This window comes from Salvelinus alpinus, chromosome 17, assembly GCF_045679555.1.
Source record: "Salvelinus alpinus chromosome 17, SLU_Salpinus.1, whole genome shotgun sequence".
NCBI lineage: Eukaryota > Metazoa > Chordata > Actinopteri > Salmoniformes > Salmonidae > Salvelinus > Salvelinus alpinus.
Genome location: NC_092102.1, coordinates 3,774,482 through 3,795,196, shown reverse-complemented (window position 1 = coordinate 3,795,196; position 20,715 = coordinate 3,774,482). Strand labels below are relative to the sequence as shown.

General features: G+C 44.3%; 1 pseudogene; it reads left to right on the top strand.

Moving 5' to 3' along the window:
• The first annotated feature begins 703 nt into the window (after positions 1-703).
• LOC139543211 (ankyrin repeat and fibronectin type-III domain-containing protein 1-like) lies at positions 704-20,413 on the top strand (annotated as a pseudogene).
• The last annotated feature ends 302 nt before the right edge of the window (positions 20,414-20,715 follow it).

Sequence of the window (20,715 nt, the reverse complement as noted above, 5' to 3'; positions counted from 1 at the left end):
TGTCAGGACCAGGACCAGGAGTTTGTCCTGACCAGCTGACCAGGAAAACGTTAAGTTAAAACCTTATAGTCCATTATTAAGGCCCAGAGTTTTTCCTTGCCAGGTCATTTGGTTAGGAAAAACTCTTGGCCCTACCTCATAACACATGACCCTTAAAAAAAGAGGTAAGTCACTTCAAAATTGTGCATTCATTCCGTAGCTGGTGTAGGATCTAATGTGTTTTCTTAGTCTTCGTCAGAGCCTCCATGTTAAGGACATTCTAAACAAGGCATGTTACAGACGTTAACAAGCAAGGTACTGTTTATTATAACAACATCTAAGGCAGAAGCGTCAAACATGTGGCCCACCAAACATAGTGTCGGTAATGTTTGGTGCATTCTTCAAAAGCGCTGGTAACCACGGTGCTAGTGATTCAAAAATAGCAGAAGTACAATAACACTCACCCCATTCCCCCTGTGGTTCCAATGGCTCAGTGGGTAAGTCCTAGCAACACCAGGCTTATGGGTTTCATTCCCTCATGGTCCACAAATACAGAATATACTATAGTTGCCAAAATAAACTCTGAGTCACCTTGGATAAAGGTGTCTGCTAAAATACCATACTATGACTGATATGATTGATACTAATACTCACCAAAAACCCACTTTCGACCATCCCCTGCATCGATGATCCGCTTTCTCCCCACATGGCTGATTCAGCCAAGATGACCCAGCGAGAGATGCGAAAGCCTCACCCTCTTCCTACCCGGAACAAGTCCACCAGCCTGTCATCCCCGAGCGCTGCCTGCCGCCTCTACAGGAACTTGTCGGGGAAGTTCCTTGCGGGCAACCTGCCTGACCTGGAGGACAGTGTGGTGTCAGGACGGTGCGACTAGGAGCACCTCCGCAAGTCCACCATGGCGAGGGACACAGGCTCAACACACGGTCAATACAGGTTTAAACACAGGTTCAACACAGGTGAGATACAAGCGAGACACAGACTAAACAGAGACACAGACTAAACATAGACACAACACAGGCTCAACACTGACACAACACAGGCTCAACACAGACACAACACTGGTTCAAGACATGCTCAACACAGCCCCTAACACCAAAGTCTCATTAAAGGGATATTTCAGGATTTTGTCAATTAGTCAGATGAACCATTTGTTATATCTCTGCATCCAGTATGATATAAGTTAGAGTTAGTTTTGCGAGCCAATGCTTACTAGCGTTAGCAAAATAACTGAAAGTCTATGGTATATACTAGCATGCTAGCAGTTACCATAGACTTCCAGGCATTGTGCTAACACTAGTTAGCAATTGCACTAACGCTAGTTAAAAAATTCCTTCAAATTGCACACAGAGATATAAAAATGGTATCCATGAGTTAAAGGGCTTGATTGCCAACATCCTGAAGTATCTCTTCAAACATGTGTTTATGTGTGTTAGTTCCAGAGCAACGAGGTGCTGTTCGAGGCGGTGGAGCACCAGGAGATGGACCTGGTGCAGTTACTCCTGTCCCACCTCAACATCCCAAACAGTGAGGGCCTGCTGCCCCTGGACATGACCATCGTGACCAACAACGTACCCATGGCCAGGCTGCTGCTCCACGCCGGAGCCAAGGAGAGCCCCCACTGTGGGTACCTGTTCTGGCTTGCTGGTTGGTTGGCTGACTGGCTATCTGTCTGTCTTTCTGTCTGGCTGTCTGTATTTGTTCTGACTGACTGACTTTCTGTCTGTCTGTTCACCTGCTTGCCTGCGTGCCCACTTGCACGCTCGCTCCTTAGCTTATAGGATCATTACAGTTGTTTATTGAAGAAAATATGGAGCATGTTCCATCATAAACCATAGTATGAGTAGAAGATGCACTTTTGGTACTGATTTAGGATAAGCTTACCCTACAAATTGGGGAGAAAATTCAGTTTTGTGTTTTACAGGTTAAGATTTGGTCTTAACCTGTAAAACACAAAACTGAATTTTCTCCCCAATTTGTCTATTTGCTGCAACTCCCCAATGGGCTCGGGAGACGAAGGTCGAGTCATGCGTCCTCCGAAACATGACCCGCCAAACCGCGCTTCTTAACACCCGCCTGCTTAACCCGGAAGCCAGCCGCGCCAATGTGTCGGATGAAACACTGTTCAACTTGCGACCGAGGTCAGCCTGCAGGCACCCAGCCAGCCACAAGGAGTCGCTAGAGCGCAATGAGCCAAGTAAAGACCCCCCCGTCCAAACCTTTCCCTAACCTGGACGATGCTGGGCCAATTGTGCCTCGCCCTATGGGACTCCCAATCATGGCCGGTTGTGTTACAACTCGGGATCAAACCCGAGGCTGTAGGGACGCCTCTAGCGATGCGACGCAGTGCCTTAGACTGCTGCGCCACTCGGGAGGCCCGCAAAACTGACTTTAGATCAGTGTCTAAAAGTGACTTCATTCTAACTCTGGCAAGCATGGCCAACTGTACCCACCGCCACGGCAACCAGAGCAGTTGCCACAGCAACCACAACCAGCAGAACAACCAACCTCTCACACGCACAAAAAAAAGCACGTTCCCACACTACAGAGTATGTCAAAGTTGGCAGAGAGAGAAGAAAGAAAGAGAGACGAAAAACACAATGGTGCTCAGGGGGTGCTGTTAGTCATCTTGATGCGATATTAGTCATCTTCATAAGCCCGTTCTGCCGCCTGTGATCTAGCAGCCTCCGCCGTCTCACTCTCTGCTAACGATTAGGCCTCACCGAGCTCTCCCAGACTATTGGTGTGTTTGCACTCCCTTTCCAGAACCTATCCAGACATTTTATAAAGGTATCACCAAATTGAAAACACTTGAGGGAACGTGGTGTTTACTGAAGTTCGCTCTTTGATTGCTCTCCGGAGCCCAAATAACACACGAAGAAAAAAGAGAGGGAAATAGAAAGAGAGGGAGAGGGAGAGGGGGAGAGAAATAAAGGGCTCTCCCGTCAGCCCTAGCCAGGATACAGAGTCAGCGTTTTTATAAGAACGTTGTAATCAAACTCCATCTGAGGTGAATTGAGATCATAGACAATGCGGGGCTTTCGTTGGGCTTTGAAAGGACGCCATTGATTCTGCTGTAGCAGACTTCACAGAGTCTGTCTGTGGCTCCCTGAGACAGACAGGGACAGAGACGTCAGAGAGACATACTGTACAGAGACAAACAGAGGGAGACAGATATAGGCATTCGGCACTCGTAGGCACTCGTAGTGGTCTTGTGTTGCTCAGATGGTACAAGAAATGGACAAAACACTGAGACATACTGAGACATGTACAGGGCTGTCATGCACCCCAAACATCTAAGGGGGCACAAAGTACACAAGGATGGCTGTGGGGTGGTTTTCTGGAAGTTGGAGAATTTTGCATATTTCAAACACCTGAAACAGCTTTTTCCTGCAATCTAGAGCCATAATAATTTTGCTTAATTCTATGTAAAAAAGAAAATGCATATTTTTCTGCATATCTAAGCATACCTCTTGAGCTGTCTGTATCCTCGACTGGTGGTTCTTTTTTTTAAAGAAACAAAATATTATTCTCTGCATTGCTGCTAAAATCTAGGTAAATGTGAGTCTTATTCAGGTCATTTAGTTATTGCTTGCTTTTCTAGAGTCTACCAACCTTGCCAGCAGGCATGCCTGCGAAGATAGTTAGACAAGCTAGCTACTCTAAATGTATTGATAGCCTGAAATGGCTTCTTGACAGCCAGTTATGAAGTTGGGAGATTGGGACCTATCTGGGCTAGCTAAAGCCAACTTCATAACATGTCTAGGTGGCTAGTAGTATTACAGAGAGACAACAACGATCATTTAAAATATTATTTATTAAATGTTTTGAAACAGGACAAAAGCCCAGATTGGGTATGAGGGCCAGATGGGAATTTAACACTCTTACAATAAGTGCCATGGGATAGAGAGTCAAGATAGAGAGTCAGGACACCTGTTTAACGTCCCATCCAAAAGACAGGGCAATGTCCCAATCACTGCCCTGGGGCATTGGGATATTTAAAAAAAAAAGTCTAGACCAGATGAAAAAGTGCCACCTACCAGACCTCCAACACCACTTCCAGCAGCATCTGGTCTCCCATCCAGGGATTGACCAGGACCAACCCTGCTTAGCTTCAGAAGCAAGCCATCAGTGGGATGCAGGGTGGTAAGCTGCTGGCAAATCTGAGTGGGCATATGCCTCTGTGCCCCATATGGGCATGACACCTCTGAAAAGACATAAAATAAAATACATTTTGTATTCGTCACATGCTTCGTAAACAATAGGTGTAGATAAACAGTGAAATGCTTACTTACGGCCCTTCCCAACAATGCAGAGAGAAAGAAAATAGAGAAAGAAAAGAAAAGTAATAACATGTAATAATAAAAGTCATAATAAATACACAAAGAGTAACGGAAACTTGGCTATATACACGGTTATCAGTACCAAGTCAATGTGCAGGGGAACGAGGTAATTGAAGTAGACATGTACGCTACCGCTCAAAGGTTTGGGGTCACTTAGAAATGTCCTTGCTTTTGAAAGAAAGGCTATTTTTTGGTCCATTAATCTTTTCTCAATAAACAGGGGTGCTGTTTCCACTTTGGAAAATATCGTCTCCAAATTAAACTGCCTCATACTCAATTCTTGCTAGTACAATATGCATATTATTATTACTATTGGATAGAAAACAATCTCTAGTTTCTAAAACCGTTTGAATTATGTCTGTGGGTGAACCAGAACTCTTTCTACAGCGAAATGCGAAGATCTGAAAAATAGTCTCTGATCTCGGATCAGTTTAAAACTCTGTGTGTGCCCTATGGCTTGACATGAACTGCACCCGCCTTCCCCTGGATGTCAGTAACCAATGAGAAGTGGAATGGTGTCTCTACGTGTTTGTCAGAGTTTATAAAAGGGAATGGAGTGAGATGACCCATCTTTTTGACGCTCGCCAGGACGCAAGGGAGGACATCAGAATCGCATGCTCAAAAGCTCTCGTTATTGATCAAAGATATATCCGTCTGTGATTTAATTCGATATAGGTGTTAGAAACATCATAACGAAGTTATTTGAAACCGATTTATATCAGTTTATGCGAGTATATTGCTATTTTTCTGAATTTCCTTAGTATTGCGTTTGATGATTTGGGCATGTGTGTGCCGTGTAGCTATCGTTAGCTGCTAGTTCTGAAGTTGAGGAGGTCGTTTTACAACAAAGCAACGATTCTTTTGGACAAAGGACACATTGCCCAAGATACTGATGGAAGCTCGTCCAAAAGTAAGAGTTATTTATGATTTTATTCCGTATTTATGTGGAAAAATGTAAACGCAGTTGTCAGCCATTTTTTGCGGCACTAGTCTGGCTGTAACTCACAATGTATGTCTAGTAACGTAAATTTTAAAAATCTAAATCAGCGGTTGCATTAATAACCAATGCATCTTTCATTAGCTGTCCAACCTGTATTTTTTTAGTCAATCTAATCGATAAATAATCGTAAACATAGGTGCCTTTCCAAGATGGCGCCGGCCCGAATGCATGCCATATTTTGACAGATTACATTGCATAACCACGATTTGTGTGTAACTGTCCTGACCTGTTTTATGTTGTTTTTGTATGTGTTTAGGTCAGGGCATGTGTTTTGGGTGGGCAGTCTATGTTATCTGTTTCTATGTTGGTTTTGGTTGCCTGGTATGGCTCTTAATTAGAGGCAGGTGTTTTGCGTTCTCCTCTAATTAAGAGTCATATTTAGGTAGGGTGTTCTCACTGTTTGTTTGTGGGTGATTGTCTCCTGTGTCTGTGTCGATGTTTGCACCATACGGGACTGTTTACGGTTTGTTCATTTCATGTAGTCTGTTCCTGTTCATTTCGTTCTTCACGTTGTATGTAAGTTCGTTGTTCAGGTCTGTCTACTTTCGTTTTGTTATTTTGTATCATTTTCAAGTATAGTTCGTTTTCGTGTTTGTTCGTTTTGTTTATTTTAATAAATCATTCATGTCATTTCAACGCGCTGCACCTTGGTTCAATCCCTGCTCCTCCTCTTCGGATGAAGAGGAGGAGGACCGCCGTTACAGAACCACCCACCAATCCAGAGCCAAGCAGCGTAATTTGGAGCAACGGGCAAGTATACAGGACTTGTGGAGTTGGGAGCAAATATTTAACGGAGAAGGACCATGGGCTAAAGTAAATCACCGTCCATGGGAACAGCTGGAGGCAGCTCGGAGAGCGGAGGAAAATAGAGAGAGGAACCGGCGTTATGAGGGGACGCGTCTTGCACGGAAGCCCGAAAAGCCCGTGAGTAACTCCCAAAAATTTCTTGGGGGGGGGCTAAGGGGTAGTGGGCCAAGGGCAGGTAGGAGACCTGCGCCCACTTCCCAGGCTAACCGTGGAGAGCGGGAGTACGGGCAGACACCGTGTTACGCAGTAGAGCGCACGGTGTCTCCTGTACGTGTGCATAGCCCGGTGCGGGTTATTCCACCTCCCCGCACTGGTAGGGCTAGATTGGGCATTGAGCCAGGTGTCATGAGGCCGGCTCAACGCGTCTGGTCTCCAGTGCGTCTCCTCGGGCCGGCATACATGGCACCTGCCTTACGCATGGTTTCCCCGGTTCGCCTACATAGGCCGGTGCGGGTTATTCCACCTCCCCGCACTGGTCGGGCAACCGGGAGCATTCAACCAGGTAAGGTTGGGCAGGCTCAATGCTCAAGAGAGCCAGTACGCCTGCACGGTCCGGTATTTCCGGTGCCACCTCCCCGCCCCAGCCTAGTACCTACAGTGCCTACACTACGCACTAGGCTACCAGGGCATTTCCAGAGCCCTGTTCCTCCTCCACGCACTCTCCCTATAGTGCGTGTATCCAGTTCGGTGCCTCCAGTTCCGGCCCCACGCACTAAGCCACCTGTGCGTCTCCTAAGTCCTGTACACACTGTCACTTCTCCCCGTACTAGTCCTGAGGTGCCACCAGTGCCGGTACCACGCACCAGGTATAGAGTACGCTTTGAGAGTTCAGTGTGCCCTGTCCCTGCTCCCCGCACTAGTATGAAGGTGCGTGTCCTTAGCCCGGTGCCTCCAGTTCCGGCACCACGCACCAGGTCTACAGTGCGCCTTATCCTATCTGAGCCATCCGTCTCCCGAGCGCCATCTGAGCCATCCGTCTCCCCAGCGCCGTCTGAGCCATCCGTCTACCCAGCGCCATCTGAGCCATCCGTCTCCCCAGCGCCATCTGAGCCATCCGTCTGCAATGAGCCTGCAAAGCCGCCCGTCTGCCATGAGCCTGCAAAGCCGCCCGTCTGCCATGAGCCTACAGAGCCGTCCGCCAGACAGGAGCCGCTAGAGCCGTCCGCCAGACAGGAGCCGCTAGAGCCGTCCGCCAGACAGGAGCCGCTAGAGCCGTCCGCCAGACAGGAGCCGCTAGAGCCGCCCGTCAGACAGGATCTGCCAGAGCCGCCAACCAGACAGGATCTGCCAGAGCCGCCAATCAGACAGGATCTGCCAGAGCCGCCAATCAGACAGGATCTGCCAGAGCCGCCAGCCAGACAGGATCTGCCAGAGCCGCCAGCCAGACAGGATCTGCCAGAGCCGTCAGCGAGCCATGAGCAGCCAGAGCCGTCAGAGAGCCATGAGCAGCCAGAGCCGTCAGAGAGCCATGAGCAGCCAGAGCCGTCAGAGAGCCATGAGCAGCCAGAGCCGTCAGAGAGCCATGAGCAGCCAGAGCCGTTAGAGAGCCATGAGCAGCCAGAGCCGTCAGCCTGCCATGAGCGTCCAGAGCCGTCAGCCTGCCATGAGCGTCCAGAGCCGTCAGCCTGCCATGAGCGTCCAGAGCCGTCAGCCTGCCATGAGCGTCCAGAGCCGTCAGCATGCCATGAGCGTCCAGAGCCGTCAGCCTGCCATGAGCGTCCAGAGCCGTCAGCCTGCCATGAGCGTCCAGAGCCGTCAGCCTGCCATGAGCGTCCAGAGCCGTCAGTCAGCCATGAGCTGTCCCTCAGCCAGAAGCGGCTAGTAATCCTGAACTGCCCCTCAGTCCAGAGCTGTCTCTCTGTCCGGAGCTGCCCTTCAGTCCGGAGTTGCCCCTCTATCCTGAGCTACCTCTCTCTCCTGAGCTACCTCTCTCTCCTAAGCTCTCCCTCTGTCCTGAGCTATCCCTATGTCCCGGTGCTGCCCCTTGTCCCGGTGCTGCCCCTTGTCCCGGTGCTGCCCCTTGTCCCGGTGCTGCCCCTTATCCCGGTGCTGCCCCTTATCCCGGTGCTGGTCCTTATCCGGGTGCTGCCCCTTATCCTGGTGCTGCCCCTTGTCCCGGTGCTGCCCCTTGTCCCGGTGCTGCCCCTTGTCCCGGTGCTGCCCCTTGTCCCGGTGCTGCCCCTTGTCCCGGTGCTGCCCTTTCTCCCGGTGCTGGCCGTTCATTTAGGGGATGTTAGTTTTAGGGTGGTCATTGGGAGGGGAAGACAGAAGCGGGGAGTGACTATGGTGGTGTGGGGACAGCGTCCAGAGCCGGAGCCACCACCGTGGTCAACTGCCCACCCGGACCCTCCCCTGGACTTTGTGCTGGTGCGCCCGGCGTTCGCACCTTGAGGGGGGGGGTTCTGTAACTGTCCTGACCTGTTTTATGTTGTTTTTGTATGTGTTTAGGTCAGGGCATGTGTTTTGGGTGGGCAGTCTATGTTATCTGTTTCTATGTTGGTTTTGGTTGCCTGGTATGGCTCTTAATTAGAGGCAGGTGTTTTGCGTTCTCCTCTAATTAAGAGTCATATTTAGGTAGGGTGTTCTCACTGTTTGTTTGTGGGTGATTGTCTCCTGTGTCTGTGTCGATGTTTGCACCATACGGGACTGTTTACGGTTTGTTCATTTCATGTAGTCTGTTCCTGTTCATTTCGTTCTTCACGTTGTATGTAAGTTCGTTGTTCAGGTCTGTCTACTTTCGTTTTGTTATTTTGTATCATTTTCAAGTATAGTTCGTTTTCGTGTTTGTTCGTTTTGTTTATTTTAATAAATCATTCATGTCATTTCAACGCGCTGCACCTTGGTTCAATCCCTGCTCCTCCTCTTCGGATGAAGAGGAGGAGGACCGCCGTTACATTGTGATGCTAAATATGCACATTTTCGAACAAACTCTATATGCATTGTTTAATATGATGTTACAGGACTGTCATCTGAAGAATTCTGAGAAGGTTAGTGAAAAAATTAATATATTTTGGTGGCGATAACGTTATCGCCCCCTTTGCCTTGATTTAATGCTGGTGTGATGTTAGCTCATGTGGTATGCTAATATAACGATATATTGTGTTTTCGCTGTAAAACACTTAGAAAATCTGAAATATTGTCTGGATTCACAAGATCTGTGTCTTTCGATTGCTGTAGGCTGTGTATTTTTCAGAAATGTTTTAGGATGAGTATTTTGGTAATTGACGTCGGTCTCTGTAATTATTCCGGCTGCTTCCAACGCTATTTCAGATTGCAGCTGCAATGTAGAACTGTGATTTATACCTGAAAAATGCACATTTTTCTAAAAAAACATATCCTATACCATAAATATGTTATCAGACTGTCATCTTATGAAGTTGTTTCTTGGTTAGTGGCTATATATATCTTTATTTAGTCGAATTAGTGATAGCTACTGATGCAGGAAAAAATGGTGGAGAAAAAAAGTTGTGTCTTTTGCTATCGTGGTTAGCTAATAGATTTACATATTGTGTCTTCCCTGTAAAACACTTAGAAAATCTGAAATATTGTCTGGATTCACAAGATCTTTGTCTTTCAATTGCTGTAGGCTGTGTATTTTTCAGAAATGTTTTAGGATGAGTATTTTGGTAATTGACGTCGGTCTCTGTAATTATTCCGGCTGCTTCCAACGCTATTTCAGATTGCAGCTTCAATGTACAACTGTGATTTATACCCGAAAAATGCACATTTTTCTAAAAAAACATATCCTATACCATAAATATGTTATCAGACTGTCATCTTATGAAGTTGTTTCTTGGTTAGTGGCTATATATATCTTTATTTAGCCGAATTAGTGATAGCTACTGATGGAGTAAAAAACTGGTGGAGTAAAAGAAGTGGTGTCTTTTGCTAACGTGGTTAGCTAATAGATTTACATATTGTGTCTTCCCTGTAAAACATTTTAAAAATCAGAAATGATGGCTGGATTCACAAGATCTGTATCTTTCATCTGGTGTCTTGGACTTGTGATTTAATGATATTTAGATGCTTGTATTTACTTGTGACGCTATGCTAGGCTATGCTAGTCAGCTTTTTTACTGTGGAGGGTGCTCCCGGATCCGGGATGAGTACCAAGTAAAAGTTAAAATGGCATAAAATTGATCAGAAACACAGTGTAGACATTGTTAATGTTGTAAATTACTATTGTAGCTGGAAACGGCAGATTTTTTATGGAATATTATCAGGCCCATTATCAGCAAACATCACTCCTGTGTTCCAATGGCACGTTGTGTTAGCTAATCCAAGTTTATCATTTTAAAAGGCTAATTGATCATTAGAAAACCATTTTGCAATGATGTTAGCACAGCTGAAACTGTTGTTCTGATTTAAGAAGCAATAAAACTGGCCTTCTTTAGACTAGTTGAGTATCTGGAGCATCAGCATTTATGGGTTTGATTACAGGCTCAAAATGACCAGTGTCACGTTCCTGACCTGTTTTCTGTTTAGTTTTGTGTGTTAGTTGGTCAGGACGTGAGTTTGGGTGGGCATTCTATGTTGTCTGTTTCTATGTTGGTTTAGGGTTGCCTGGTATGGCTCTCAATTGGAGGCAGGTGTTTGGCGTTCCTCTAATTGAGAGTCATATTTAGGTAGGCTGTTCACAAGGTTTGTTTGTGGGTGGTTGTCTCCTGTGTCAGTGTTTGTCGCACCATACGGGACTGTTACGGTTTGTTCATTTCATGTAGGCTATTTTTCCCTGTTCGTGCGTTCTCGTGTTTATGTATGTTCGTCGTTCAGGTCTGTCTACTTTCGTTTTGTTATTTTGTATCATTTTCAAGTATAGTTCGTTTTCGTGTTTGTTCGTTTTGTTTATTTAATAAATCATTCATGTCATTTCAACGCGCTGCACCTTGGTTCAATCCCTGCTCCTCCTCTTCGGATGAAGAGGAGGAGGACAGCCGTTACAACCAGAAACAAATAACTTTCTTCTGAAACTCGTCAGTCTATTCTTGTTCTGAGATATGAAGTCTATTCCATGCGAGAAATTGCCAAGAAACTGAAGATTTCGTACAACGCTGTGTACTACTCCCTTCACAGAACAGCGCAAACTGGCTCTAACCAGAATGGAAAGAGGAGTGGGAGGCCCCGGTGCACAACTGAGCAAGAGGACAAGTACATTACAATGTCTAGTTTGAGAAACAGACGCCTCACACGTCCTCAACTGGCAGCTTCATTAAATAGTACCCGCAAAACACCAGCCTCCACGTCAACAGTGAAGAGGCAACTCCGGGATGCTGGCCTTCTAAACAGAGTTGCAAAGAAAAAGCCATATCTCAGACTGGCCAATAAAAATCAAAGATTAAGATTGGCAAAAGAACACAGACACGGGACAGAGGAACTCTGCCTAGAAGGCCAGCATCCCGGAGTTGTCTCTTCACTGTTGACGTTGAGACTGGTTTGGCAAAAGGGTTTTCAACTCAGATAGTCTGTGTGTCCATTTTGTTAGCTATTTAGCAGTGTTATGGCTTGGGGTTCTGTTGGTTCCAGACTTGGTGCATCGGTACCGCTTGCCGTGCGGTATCAGAGAGCAGGGTATGACCTGGGTTGCTGGAGTCTTTGACATTTTTAGGGTCTTCCTCTGACATCGCCTGGTATAGAGGTCCTTGATGGTAGGCTCCTGAACAGCTTCTAACCCAAAGCCACAAGACTGCTAGATAGCTAACAAATTGGACACACAGACTATCTGAGTTGACCCTTGTATGTTTTGCACTGTCTCTACGCACACTCACACTCCAAAACACACACACACACACACACACACACACACACACACACACACACTCTCTCACTTAATTTGCTCACCCCTAACATAGACACACATTTATACTGACTGTACACACATGCACACACACTCACATGCAATCCTTATATACGCTGCTGCTACTCTGTTTATCATATATCCTGATTCCTAGTCACCTTACCCCTATACATATCTACCTCTATCACTTCAGTATCCCTGCACATTGCAAATATAGTATTGGAACTGACCCTGTATATAGCTTACTTACTTTCTCGTGTTCTTCTTATTTTTATTTCTCTTATGTATTTTTAGTACTACATTGAAAGTGATTACTGCATTGTTGGGGTTAGAGCTTGCAAGAGAGGTATTTCACTGGACTTGTGCAGGTGACATTAAAACTTGAAACTAGTGATGTGGACACTTAGGAACTTGAAGATCTCAACCTGCTCCACTATAGCCCTGTCGCCGTGATTTGGGGGCGTGCTCAGCCCTCCGTTTCCTGCAGTCCACGATCAGCTCATTTTTCTTGCTGACGTTGAGGGAGAGGTTGCTGTCCTGGCACCACACTGACAGTTCCCTGACCTCCTCCCTATAGGCTGTCTCATCGTCGTCGGTGATCAGACCTACCACGGTCATGTCGTCAGCAAACTTAGGGATGGTGTTGGAGTCATGTGCGGGCACACAGATGTGGGTGAACAGGGAATACAGGAGGGAACTAAGCACGCACCCCTGAGGGGCCCCCGTGTTGAGGGTCAGTGTGGCGGATGTGTTGTTGCCTACCCTCACCACCTCATGCATGAAGACACACTTAAGCCAAAGTGAGACACGGTGACGTGATAGATACTGAGTCAAGCTGAAATATAGACAGAGTACTAGAATAACTTAGTTATACCTCGGAACCTTACATCACTGACAAACAATTTCCCCATCATATTGGGTGTCCCATTGAAATTCACAGAGGAACCAAACCCTGCCCGGTCACACTTTTCTCTGTTATTTTAACTCTGAATGATGTCACCCTTAAAGAGTGACTCCGAAGTTAAATGGGCTTTAATTAGGAATGTGCGTTAGTGCCTCTGACAAACAAAGACATTAAAAAGGCTAGAGTGTTATACCAGTGGATTATGGGAAAAGAGGAGGTTTCTTAGAATTAAAGAGTCGTGTGTTTTCAGCACATCTATTGGGTCTCATTTTCTGAGGGAAGAACAATATGTTGAAGAAATGAAAAAAAGTATTTATTTATTTCCCCCAAAAGTGGTAATTTTATTTCAAAGAGCTGATAAAGTAATGTGTTGATCACCTCAGAGATTCTAGTGTTAATATAAATTACAACTGTTGTGCCCTGCAGTCGTGAGCCTTGAGGGCTGTGCTGTGCACCTGGCCACATTGGTCCGCGAGGCAGAGGAGCGCATGGGGGACCTACAGGCCCAGGTGCGTAGCGAGGGCCCCGGGGAGCGGGAGTCGTCGGACCATGAGAGGCAACTCAACGCCTGGGAGTGGAGGCACCGTCTCTTCAGACGCATGCAGACGGGCGTTGAGCATGCCAGTCAGTAGATACAAACACACACACACACACACACACACAAACATGCAGACCCAAATACACGCAAAAACACACATAGTACACACCCAGGGGCACTACCTTGTGCAACTTAATTGTAAAATATACTGTGTGTGTGTGTGTGGCATTAGACATTTTTGAGCCAGAGATCATGTGCTCAGCTCTACTTGAAGTGCAGTTGGTACCCAGATCAATCCAGCATTGCCTTGATTTCAATTTTTCTGTTCTTTTTTTTGATGGCATTCTGTCTGGGCTGAGCTGGTAATGGGTTCCACGTTGTGATGGCTGGGACAGAGCGGGTGTGTGTGTGTGTGTGTGTGTGTATGTATGTGTGTGTAGTGTAAACGCGGAAGCATGTGTGTTTGTGCGTATGTGTGTGTGTGTGTACGTCAGTGGAGGCTCCTCAGAGGAGGAAGGGGAGGACCATCCTCCTCAGTGAATTTCATTTAAAAAAGAAATATATATATATATATATATATAAGAAATTATATATGCTAAATATATTGATGTATAACCAAATAATTGATTAAAACACTATTTTGCAATGAAGGTCTACAGTAGCCTCAACAGCACTGTGTAGGGTAGCACCATGCTGTAGCCGGAGGACAGCTACCTTCTATCAATACAAAACCTAGGAGGCTCATGGTTCTACCCCTTCCATAGACTTACACAGTAATTATGACAACTTCCGGAGAATGTCCTCCAACCTATTAGAGCTCTTGCAGCATGAACTGACATGTTGTCCACCCAATCAAAGGATCCGAGAATTAATCTAGTACTGAGTAGTTGACTCAAAAAGAGAGAAAGACAATAGTTGAACAGTTTTTAACAAATTAATTTCTTCAAAAATGAAGGAGAAGCAAGAGAGAGAGAAAGAGAGAAAGATATTTCATAATTTATTTTCACTATCCAACACAACACTGGAACTCTTCCAAATCAAGGTACGTTTTTGGTTTAACAAATGTATTGCCACGGGGCCCACCGGTGTAAGTGCTAAACTGCTTACTGACTGTACACTGTAAGTAACGTTACTGCATGATTGTAGTGGGTTTACTAACGCATTAGTTCTATTAGCTATGATGACTATGACGTCACTTTAGCTAACATGGTGACAACGATGTAGGCTGTGTGTAGCGGTTATGATATGGTTTGGCTTGGAAAAGTTTTTTCACCTGGTCACATACAGCTGATGTGTTGTGCATTGAAGTCCACAAGTGAAGGGAAAAGGTGAGAAAAAAGCGTGTAGATGCAAGAAGGAATGCAATGTGGCTGCTATGTTAGTGGACTGTGTTTACGTGCGATCAGGGGTGCATTCAATTCTGTTGGAAAATGTTTCTTAAACGGAAGCAAACATAACGAAACAGGGATAAACATACCTGAATTTGTCCAGTGGAAACTTTTGTTTGCAACTGTGGGACTAATGATTACATCCTAGATCAGATAGATGCAGTCCAGAGTGTGCGATATTGAATGTGTCAGTGTCTGTCCATGTGTAGGTGTCTGTCACCTCACATTTTTTTCTTGACATGTGTGCACCTACGTTGTAAACTTTCATTCATAGGCTAAGTTGTAGAAACCTCATGATGGGTATAGGAAACATTTTTGTATCATGTAGAAGGCTAAACCTATCTATGTTACATTGAACTGGGTGAATGGAATATGGATGACAATCATCCAATATGCTGTAGTAGAAATATGGCCATGCTCATGAACATAACCGTCCTCCCTCATCTTAAACGGCACCGATCGCCACTGGTGTATGTATGCATACAGTACATGCGTGTGTGTATGAGTGTGTAGGCCTATGTGTGTGCTTATATGAGTGTGTGTAGCGTGTCTGTGTTCTCTCTTTAAAACCTCTTAAGGATTGGACCCTTTCTTTAAATGTTCGCCTAAAATGCCATACCCAGGACCTGAAGCAAGGATATGCATATTCTTCAAATCAAATCAAATGTATTTGTCACATACACATGGTTAGCAGGTGTTCATGCAAGTGTAGCGAAATGCTTGTGCTTCTAGTTCCGACCATGCAGTAATATCTAACAAGTAATATAACCTAATATCATTTGAAAGGGAACACTTTGAAGTTTGTGGAAATGTGAAATGAATGTAGGAGAATATAACACATTAGATCTGGTAAAAGATAATACAAGAAAAAAAAATATTTTCATCATCTTTGAAACGCAAGAGAAAGGCCAATATATGATTTAGGAATCTAGGCGCAACTTAGATGTTGGCCACTAGATGGTAGCAGTGTATGTGAAAATTATTAGACTGATCCAATGAAGCATTGCATTTCTGTTCAAATTGTTGTATCAAGACTGCCCAAATGTGCCTAAATGGTTTAGGAATACATTTGCAAGTTCATAACTGTGCACTCTCCTCAAACAATAGCATGGTATTATTTCACTGTAATAGCTACTGTAAATTGCACAGTGCAGTTAGAATTTAAGCTTTCTGCTCTTATCAGATATGTCTATGTCCTGGAAAATGTCTTGTTACTTACAACCTCATGCTAATCGCATTATCCTACGATAGCTCAACTGTCCCACGGGGGGGGGGACGACGACACACACCAATCCTGTTAACCTGTCTAGGATCAGCGTGGCGCTAGCGGCACCCCTCCCCCCCCCCCACTGAAAAACCAGTGCCGCGAAATTCAAAAAAAATAGTTTTTTAAAATATTTAACTTTCACACATTAAAGTCCAATACAGCTAATGAAAGACACAGATCTTGTGAATCCAGTCAACATTTCCGATTTTTAAAATGTTTTACAGGGAAGACACAATATGTAAAGATGTACATCTATTACCTAAAAACACATTAGCATAATCCACCATCTTTTATTTGTCCACCAACACCAGTAGCCATCACCAATTCGGCTAAACTAAGATATTTATAGCCCCTAACCAACAAAAAAACTCATTAGATGACAGTCTGATAACATATTTATGGTATGGGATAGGTTTTGTTAGAAAAAAGTGCATATTTCAGGTAGATGGCATAGTTTACAATTGCACCCACCGTCACAAATGGACTAGAATAATTACAATGAGCAACGTGTTTACCTAACTACTAATCATCAAACATTTCGTAAAAATACACAGCATACACGAATCGAAAGACACAGATCCTGTGAATACAGACAATATTTCAGATTTTCTAAGTGTCTTACAGCGAAAACACAATAAATCGTTATATTAGCTTAGCACATAGCAATTAGCAGCCCAGCATTGATTCTAGCCAAAGTGAGCGATAAAAGTCAACATCGCCAAAAGATATTAATTTTTTCACTAACCTTCTCAGAATTCTTCCGATGACACTCCTGTAACATCACATTACAACATGCATATACAGTTTGATCGAAAATGTTTATATTTAGCCACCAAAATCATGGTTAGACAATGTGAAATGTAGACAAGCTGGTAAAGAAAAAGTCCTTGCGCCACTTAGACAGTGATCTACTCTTATACATAAATACTCATAAACGTGACTAAAAAATATAGGGTGGACAGGGATTGATAGACAATTTAATTCTTAATACAATTGCGTTATTACATTTTTTAATTTATCCTTACTTTTCAATACAGTTTGCGCCAAGCGAAGCTACGTCAAAAAACATGGCGTCCTAAGCCACTAAAATGTTTCGACAGAAACACGATTTATCATAATAAAAATGTCCTACCTTGAGCTGTTCTTCCATCAGTATCTTGGGCAAAGGATCCTTTCTTGGGAGAAATCATCTTTTGGTGGAAAGCTGTCCTCTTGCCATGTGGAAATGTCAACTGCGTTCGGGATGAACTGAAAAGCGTGCCCAACTTTTCACATCGTTGCAAAAATAAATGTCCCAAAATCGCACTAAACGGATATAAATTGCTATAAAACGCTTTAAATTAACTACCTTATGATGTTTTTAACTCCTATAACGAGTGAAAAGATGACCGGAGAAATATAACAGGCTAAACTAACGCTTGGAACAGGTGCGCGCCGGTGTCCTCTAGGCTCATGACGCAGCTCCCAAAGAATGACTAGCTTCAGAGTTTTTTCATTTGTAGGTCCTGTGAACGTGCAATCGACCCCGTTGGAATCGTCATCACGTAAAGGCATCCAGGGGAAGACGTAAGAAGTGTCCGTATAGTCATAGCAACGACAGTGCCCTTTTAACTGAGTTCAGAAGAGTGGCCAACATTTCTCAAATCTGACTCCATGTCAGGGAAATTGCTGTAGAATGGGCTCTGTTCCACTTAGAGACAAAATTTCAACTCCTATAGAAACTATAGACTGTTTTCTATCCAATAATAATAATAATATGCATATTGTACGATCAAGGATTTTGTGGGAAGCCGTTTCAAAAATTAGCCAAGTTAGCATAAATAGTCTAAACAGCGCCCCCATCCCCAACAGGTTTTAACGTTTTATACGCGTTTCATGACACGCGTGGTAGCAGGTAGGCAGCCCCCTTACACCTGAATCAATCTGGACTTTGATGCATAGAGGAGTTTTTCCTCTTCATCATTCTACATACTCCGTGCTTTTATGGCCGGACGGTTTTTGTAGGCTTTTCTCTGGTTCTCAAATACAGTAGTGAAATTCTTCAGATAGTGTAAGGTGCATGTTACGATTATGAATAAAGAAAAATACGTATTTGAGTGATTGAAAACTGTATGTAACTGTTTTACTGTAAGTTGACTGATGAATAATTCTGAATGTGGGATATCAATTTAGTTGATCTTGATTTAACCACGACAGTCCACAGAACTTTTCACTGTTTCCAGGGAATGCTGGGTATGTGATATATTATGAAATTATTAACATTTCTGACTTTTTGACAGCACTGACTGACTGTGATGTCATGAATAACATTGTTGAAGCATTAAAAAGTAAACAATAGCGGATAATATAAAGATGCTCCCAGCTTTGTCCGTCTGTCTGTCAGTAGCAGCTCCTGTCTGAGGGTGGACTTCCAGGAGCCTCTCAGTGTCATCTCTGCAGTGGTCACCAAGTACAAGGGTCAGCAACTGTTACATGCTTATTACAATGCTTACTAGTAAGACATGAAGTCATGTTTATTATTCTATAGAGATTGGGAGGAAAGTATGTACGATATGCACTAATGCAGGAATGGGCCACTTTGATTGCGGTCGGGGCCACAATAAATCTGAACTCATCATGAGGGGCCGCAGTTGCTTCTCACCTGACATCTGCATATGCCATTCAGCAGGCCAATACATGTCTGCATCAGTGCATTCTAAACACTTTGAGGTCAACTAATTATGAATATACGCGCTCGGGAGAGGCAGCAAAGTGCCGAGCTGGGCCATTCTCAGCGCCCTTACCTAAACACCCGTTGGGCTGCGCCAATAAAATATTAGTTTTTTTGTCTATTACAATTTTATGAGAAGCACAATATTTAAAAACAAGAAAAACGGTTTCTTACCTTTTACAACACTATAAACAGTTTTTTGTCTCCCCCCTCAAATGGCGTCTAAAACTCTAACAACTACTTTACCAAACCTCTATCAATGAGGTAACCTTAAGGATGTCATGGTTCCACCTGTCACCAGAGGGCGGCAGAGACAGTCCTAGAGTCATCACCAACAAACTAACATGGTCCAAGCACACCAAGACAGTCGTGAATAGGGCACGACAAAACCTATTCCCCCTCAGGAGACTGAAAAGATTTGGCATGGGTCCTCAGATCCTCAAAAGGTTCTACAGCTGCACCATCGAGAGCATCCTGACTGGTTGCATCACTGCCTGGTATGGCAACTGCTCGGCCTCCAACCGCAAGGCACTACAGAGGGTAGTGCGAACGGCCCAGTACATCACTGGGGCCAAGCTTCCTGCCATCCAGGACCTCTATACCAGGCGGTGTCAGAGGAAGGCCCTAAAAATGGTCAAAGACTCCAGCCACCCTATTCATAGACTGTTCTCTCTGCTACCGCACGGCAAGCGGTACCGGAGTGCCAAGTCTAGGTCCAAGACTCTTCTAAACAGCTTCCACCTCAAAAAATAAGACTCGTGAACATCTAGTCAAATGGCTACCCAGACTATTTGCATTGCCACCCCCCCCCCTTCTTTACACCACTGCTACTCTCTGTTGTTATCATCTACGCATAGTCACTTTAATAACTCTACCTACATGTACATACTACCTCAACTAAACGGTGCCCAAGCACATTGACTCTGTATCGGTACCCCCCTGTATATAGTCTTGCTATTGTTATTTTACTGCTGCTCTTTAATTACTTGTTACTTTTATCTCTTATTCTCATCCATATTTTTTTTAAACTGCGTTGTTGGTCCTGTTGTATTCAGCACATGTGACTAATAACATTTGATTAGATTTGATTAATGACACTCAGGTGTGTCCTATTACTCTGCCTATTAAAAGAGGTGTGTTTCTGGTTTCCTTTGCAGAAGCTTGAATTGTTTACCGTGTGCGTTCGTTTCCTGAGTGAGTTTTCGAGACTGAGTGTTTGTTGTTTTTTCAAGTGTACTGTGATCCTGCGGCTACCGTTTCTCAGTAAAGTATTATATTTATCCTTAACCACTGATTCCTCATCTGGTCTCTTCTCTGCACCTGGGTCCAACCTTACCACATCACAAAGGATTCCTCCTAGAATTTTACTTTAACTGAGTATAACAAAAATCTAAATATAAGTGCAATAAAAATCTAAAAATAGTTTAAGTTAAAAAGCTACAGCAAAAATCTTCTTCCAGCAGTCGACAGGTTCTTCTTGCAAGCTCAAGGAGAGTGCTCCTCTCCAAAAACCATAGCTCTTTTATACCCTCCATTCTATTTTCTGCTAGACCAACGTGACTGACACCTGCTCCGATGACGCATTCAGTGGTTAACACTTAATGCGGACATCGCTCCTTTCCTCGCATAGGCAGGACGCTCGCCTACACAGGATGCCCGCCTTGATAGGATGTCTCCTCCTGGCCGCTCTGACCAGGGAACTTCCAATGCAGGCTAGCATTATTAATGTACTTTATTAACCTTAACTTTTAAAACATACATTTTTAAACATTACCGTTTCCTACTTAGCTACATTAAAATCCCCCTCTAACCTAACTTATTACCTCTTAGATATCCATCAAGTTAAACATCCCATCATTACAACATTTCAGCATTATAACCTTTCATTATCAACCTCCTACAGGCCCTACGGGCCTTGTTCCTATAGGCTTAACAAACCTTGTCTATATGCATCATACTAATGCAAA